The sequence below is a fragment of the Dromiciops gliroides genome, chromosome 5 (assembly GCF_019393635.1).
Source record: "Dromiciops gliroides isolate mDroGli1 chromosome 5, mDroGli1.pri, whole genome shotgun sequence".
In the NCBI taxonomy this organism is placed as follows: Eukaryota; Metazoa; Chordata; class Mammalia; order Microbiotheria; family Microbiotheriidae; genus Dromiciops; species Dromiciops gliroides.
The window spans coordinates 287510421-287516570 of NC_057865.1; positions in this window are offsets into that span (position 1 = coordinate 287510421).

Below are 6150 nucleotides of genomic sequence, written 5' to 3' on the forward strand. Positions count from 1 at the left end.
GGCTTCCCCTTGACCTTCCAATATTTTGAGCCTGCGCTCCCCAGCCCCAGGGGAGCCCCATTGTTTGCTTTCTCTGACCCTTTCCCCAGGCCATCTAGCATTACGGAAGGAGGCATCAAACCCCTGCTGACCATGCCCACTGAAAATTCATGCTATTTCACCCCAGCTGGGCCCCCTGTGCTACTCAGAGATCCTTATTTATCAAGTGTTGACATCCTTTGAATTCCCCAAGCAGCTGCTGAAAACCTATTCCACTGTCCTCAAGCCCCCAACCCCACCTGCCCCCTTTATTCTCAACAGATGACCTCAGCTCCTACTTACAGAGATTAAAGTCAGCCAAGGTGACCTCCTTCAGTTTTCCCCCTCTCCACCTCAAATCTTCCCATATCTCCAAATTCCTTCTTCTCTTCCTCCTCCTCCTCCCCCCAAAAGAAGAGCATCTCTTCCTTTTCAAGGCTAACTTCCTAGCTGGTGCTCTGGAGCTGTATCTTCCCAAAGCCTTCTGGGTCATACCATCCTTCCTAGGATGAGAACTCCAGAGTTGGAAGGGACTTCAGAGGCCATCTCTGGGGAAACTGAGCCCCCTAAATGGGAAGTGACTCATCCGAGGTCATAGAGGTAGTAAGGATCAGAGGTAGAATTTGAATCCAGGTCTACTAACTCTATAGCCAATGCTCTTCCCACTGTACCATGCTGCCTCCAGGTACCTCCACCAACTCCCTCACTGTACAGAGGAAGAGACTAAACCCTAGAAAGGTTCAGTGGCTTATCCAAAGTCACATGGGGTAATAAATGGCAGAGTTAGGATTTGAACCCAAGTCCTCTGACTCTAAATCCATCAGTTATTTCATGGTACCTCAATTTGTATTCATCCTCTCTCCTTTTCTCCCTCTCTTTTCTAGCTATTTCACTATCTTTTCTCCCCCTTCTCTCTCTTTTTCTCTATTCTCTCTCTGTCCCTCAGGATATCTGTTTCTCTTTACATAGCTCTTTTCATCTCTCTCTCTCTCTCCCCCTCCTCAGTGAGATGACCTCCTGTCCTTTGACAGGTTGATACAGATGACAAAACTAAACATCAGAAAGTTTAAGTGACTTGCCCAAGGCTACACAGTCAGTGTCAGTGGTGTCATCTGAATCCAGGTAGCAGTCACTTCAATGCTGTCTTGAGGGAATAAATGGGACTATTTAGATGGGGAGAGGAAAGCCCTCAATGGAGCAGATGAAGGCCACCCTTTTCTCTGATGTGGGACATAGTTTTTCATTCCAATGAAATTAAATTGCTTTTCTTTTCACAACTGAGAACATTAGGTAATCCCCATGAAGTCTCTTTTGAAGGATGATTTCATGACAGTGTCAACCCCCAGAAAGGGCCCTTGGCTAATAGGAGAAACCCACGTGTCTTTATGTGTGACCTAGTGCCACCAGATAGCAAGAACTGGCCTCGTGCAGCCAAGCTCATTGATTTGTTTTTATTCCTGGAGCAAACACATTAAGCTCAGAAGGCTATGTCAATGCTTTCTATAGAGATGAGGTATCTATCCTCAGGCATCCCTGGAAGTCTGGAGTACCTCGCTTAGTCAAGGAGATGACCTGGCCCCCTTATCCCTGTGGATGCCATTGGAACAGCTGTAGAGAGCTCTGGGTGACTCACTCGGTCACACTGCTCTGCCTGCCGTCCCGGTAAGGAGGACTCAGCAGCTGCCCTTCTGTGAACAGCCAGACTCTCCTTCAGTGGCCAATCAGCTTCCTGAGATCACCAATAGTGCTGCAACGCCTCTCATCGATGCCTTCATTCCCCCCACCCCCACTGGTCCCCAGTCCTGGCACATATCAGTACTATTCAAGGGGCAAGCTAGTCCTCAACCAGCTAAAGAATAAGCACAAAAATAGGGGTAGGGACTGGCCCTCCTATCTCCATGGTATAAGGAGCTCCCAGAGGAGACCCCTTCTACTGATGCATGTTGGGACCTTCTTAAAGTTTTTAGGAGTTTCCTGAAGCACTGACAGATTAAAGGATTTGCCCAGGGTCACACAGCCAATAACTACATACACACACACACACACACACACACACACACACACATTTGCAAAGCCCTTTACTTATATTTCCTCCTTCATGCCTTAGAACAACTCCCAAGATAGGTGCTACAAGGATTGTTTTCTCCTCTTTACACAAGGAAACTGAGGCTAAGAGAATCTGACTGATGTGCCCAGGGTCACACAGCTACTAGGTGGCAGAGCCAGAATTCACACCCAAGTGTTCCTGCCTCCAAGTACAGCATTTCTCCCATGATGCTGAACTACCAAGAAAAGGGGGAGATCACACTTTTAGGCCATCAGGGGCCTGCCTCTCTGGTCCCTACTACAGAAGTCTGCCTTCATTCATTTCTCTAACCTTGTTCCTTTTCCAAGTTCTGGCCTCAAGACCAGTCTCCTCTGGAGGCAGTGAAATATGAGAACAAGAGCACTAGCTCTGGTACCAAAGGACCTGAGTTCAAATCCTACCTCTGACACTTATTAGTTACAGGACTTTAGTCAATTTCATCTCTGTGGGCCTTAGTGTTCTCATCTCTAAAATGAAGGGTTGGACCTCCAAGGTCCCTTTTGGCTCTAAGTCTACCACCCTACATGCCTACACAAACTAGCTCTCAATGGGCATATCCCAGGATTCCCAGGTCATTACAGGATTACAGAATTAAAGTGCCTTTTCCATCCATCCATCCATCCAACCATCCATCCTTCTATCCACCCATCCACCCTTCCATCCATCCATATATCCACCCACCTACCTACCCACCCACCCTTCCATCCATCCATCCTACCTCTCCCTGCCTAGCTTTTCTCCTCAGTAATCTTGACTATCCCTCTCCTACACAATGACCCTCTTGCTCCAACTTCACTTTCCATTAATGAAGTTGGCTCCGCAGTGGCTGGGAAGAGATAAATCAATGGAGGGGGATGGGTTGCCTCCTGTCCTTCCTTGGCCCTGCAGACAATCCACAGGGGACTATAGACTATGATCTATTTTCCATTATGTTGCTCCTAGCTTGGGACTAGGCTCACATGCCAGGCAGTGGGCTCCATGTCCTCAACAAATCACACTAAATATGATGAATAAAAGAGCCTTGATTTTACAGACAAGGAAACGGGGGCTCAGAGGGGTTCGGTGGCTTGCTTAGAGTCACACAGGTATATAGTGGACTGAGCTTAATGAGTTTTGCTTTGTTTTGTTTTTTTCCGGTTTTTTTTTAAAGCCAGGTGTTGGATTTTTCAGCTTCTGAGTCCCTTTGCCTAGGGGCAGTCACTCAAAGTCCCCAGGTCTTTGATGCTTTGGGACATTGCTCTCTTTAGGCTCCCAACAGTGGCTGGAACAAATTGTACAATGCCTCCCCAGCTGTTTTTGTTTTTGAAAGGACCAGAGGAATATTGTCCCTGGAGGCCCAGAGCTGGTCAGTTTGACCAGAAAGAAAGATGTTAGAAAAGAGCATCTGCTCACCCATGTTTGAAGGAGAACTTTTGCCCTGCTGGGGCCCTTGGATTGCAGTCGATCAGATATTCAGAGATATAGAGGAAAAGGGAGAAAAAAATGTTTACTTCAGAGATGAGAGTACATTGCTAAATGCTAACCACAGGGCCTTTTGTACAGAAACCACATGTCTCGGCAATGCTGGGGAGTGTCACAAGCAAAAAGGATTGCTTCTGCCACTGAGCGCCAGGGCCAAGACCTCCTCCGTCAGGGGACTGTCCCTGATGGGGCATCGCCCAGCTTGGGTGGGGTGGGGGACTGCCTTGGCATCCACCATACCCCATACTCTGAGGTGCTGCTGGATTGGAATCAAATCAGGTTACATCAACAAGCACTTTTTATTCAGTGCCTACTATGTACTAGGCACTGCGCTAAGTATTAAGGTTACAAAGAAAGGCAAAAGCAGATCCCATCCTCAAGGTTCACAGTTCAACAGGAGCCTGAGAGTAATGGAACTTTAATGCTCCAGGTCCCTGTCCCTGCTACAGGGCCTGGAACGTAGTAGGCACTCCCCACCTCCCCCACCCACCGTTCACTGAACGGTCTGGCCAAAGTGGCCTTTTTTAGGATGAATTTTTATTGGTATTTTTTGTTTTTACATGACCAGCATTTCCCAATGTATGTATCCCTTCTCTCCCCCACATTCCATCTCCCAACTAGGTTGGTATAGTGGATAGAGTGGCCTCAAACACTTCCTAGCTGTGTGACCCTGGGCAAATCACTTCACCTCTCTGAGTCTCAGTTGTAAAATGGGGTATAATAATGGCACCTACTTTCCACTTTGTTGCAAGGATCAAATAATACTTGTATAGCACTCTGAAAACTTATTATTATTCAGGCCCAGGCCTGAAATGTTCTCTCTCCTTCTCTCTCTCTTCTAAGCTCAACTCCTACACGAAGCCTTCCCTTTTGGTTTACTGGTGTCTTCCCCAACCTCAACCCGTATAATTACTTGGTACCTATTTTGGAGAGTGCTAAGCTCCTTGAGAGTAGAGATTGTTTTATTCTCTGCTTTTGTATCATCAATGCCTGGAACTTTGCCTTTAGATACATTTAATGAGTGAGTATGAATTGATATGTACAAGCTGTCTCCTCAGTAGAACGCATGCTTCTTGAGGGTAGGGGCTGTCTTATTTCTGCCTTTGTGTTTCCAGTGCCGGGCCCATTGCCTGATAGCCAGCCAACGTTTAATAAAAGCAGGGTAATAGATAGATAATGTATTGAATTAAAGTGAAATGGGTTATGGTGAATTGAGGAGAGCTACTTCAGGTGCAGAAAGTTAGGCAGAAATCTGGGAAGAGAGGTCTTGGCTTTTCTACCAAGAATGGTGACTGGGAATGACCTCACTTGGAGTAAAAACAGTCACGAGGACAATGAGGCACTGGAGCATATTATCCGATGGGATGCCAACAGGTGGCAAGGAACGGTCCTATCACAGATATAGTCAAGCCAGGAGAAGAGAGTCCTGAACTCACCCCAAGGGATGGAGGGAATGGGGGAAGGCAGTCTGGGAAAGGACTACCATAGTGAGGCAAGTCTGGGAGAGTCTGCTGGGAGCGTTTGTATCACATGTCAGCAAAGGTCAGTGGAGGCTTGGGAAGGAAGTGCAGCCATTCCATCGTGCCTCTTGGGACAAACCCCACTTTGCCCATGGCTAGTTACAGGTCTGTTCCTATGATGAACATTTGTCATTGATCACAGGGTGATAGCTGGAGGGCCCTTAGGGACTGTGTCATCTTGACCTTTCATTGCACAGACCAATCAGTCAATCCATCAGCATTTATTAAGTGTTCACTATGTGCTGAGTTCTGTCCTGGGGGCCAGACACAGAAAGTCACAAAGTAAACATTTTCTGCCCTCAAGAAGCTTAATTATATAAGGGAAAAAAAAAAAAACATGTATAGATGAGGAACCGAGATCCAGATGAGGGAAATGACTTTTCCAAGGTCACAAGGTAATATATACATGTGTGTAATACAAACATGTGTGATATACATGCGATGTACATGTGTGGTATACATGCTACATGTATCTACATATATACACACATGCTAAGATTAAAAACATTTTCCTCCCTGTTCCACCCCCACCCCCCATCTATTCTGAGGGCTGCTAGGTGTTATAGTGGATGGAGTGGCAGGCCTGGAGTCAGGAAGACCTGCGTTCAAATCTGGCCTCAAACACTTACTGACTGTGATCCTGGGTAAGTCACTTCAGCCTGTTTGCCTCAATTTCCTCATCTGTCAAATGAGCTGGAGAAGGACATGGCAAGCCACTCCAATATCTTTGCCAAGAAAACCCGAAGTGAGATCACAGAGAATCAGACACGACTGAAATGATCAAACAACAATGATGAAACAATAATGGAAAATCTATTTTGATTTGATCTATTTGATTTGATTTTGATGAAACCATTGTTTCATCCAACCAGAGACCAAGAGCGCTAGAAACCAGGTCCAAGGATCAAAGAGGTGCTCCTATGAAGAGCTTAAAAAATCAGAATTCATAAATCATGGAATTTTTTAAAGGTAGAAAGGATGTCAGAATCTATTGAAACACCTTCCTTAAATGAAAGCAGAGAGACACTGGTAAATGAAGGGAGACATCATGACCCAAGGGAAAGC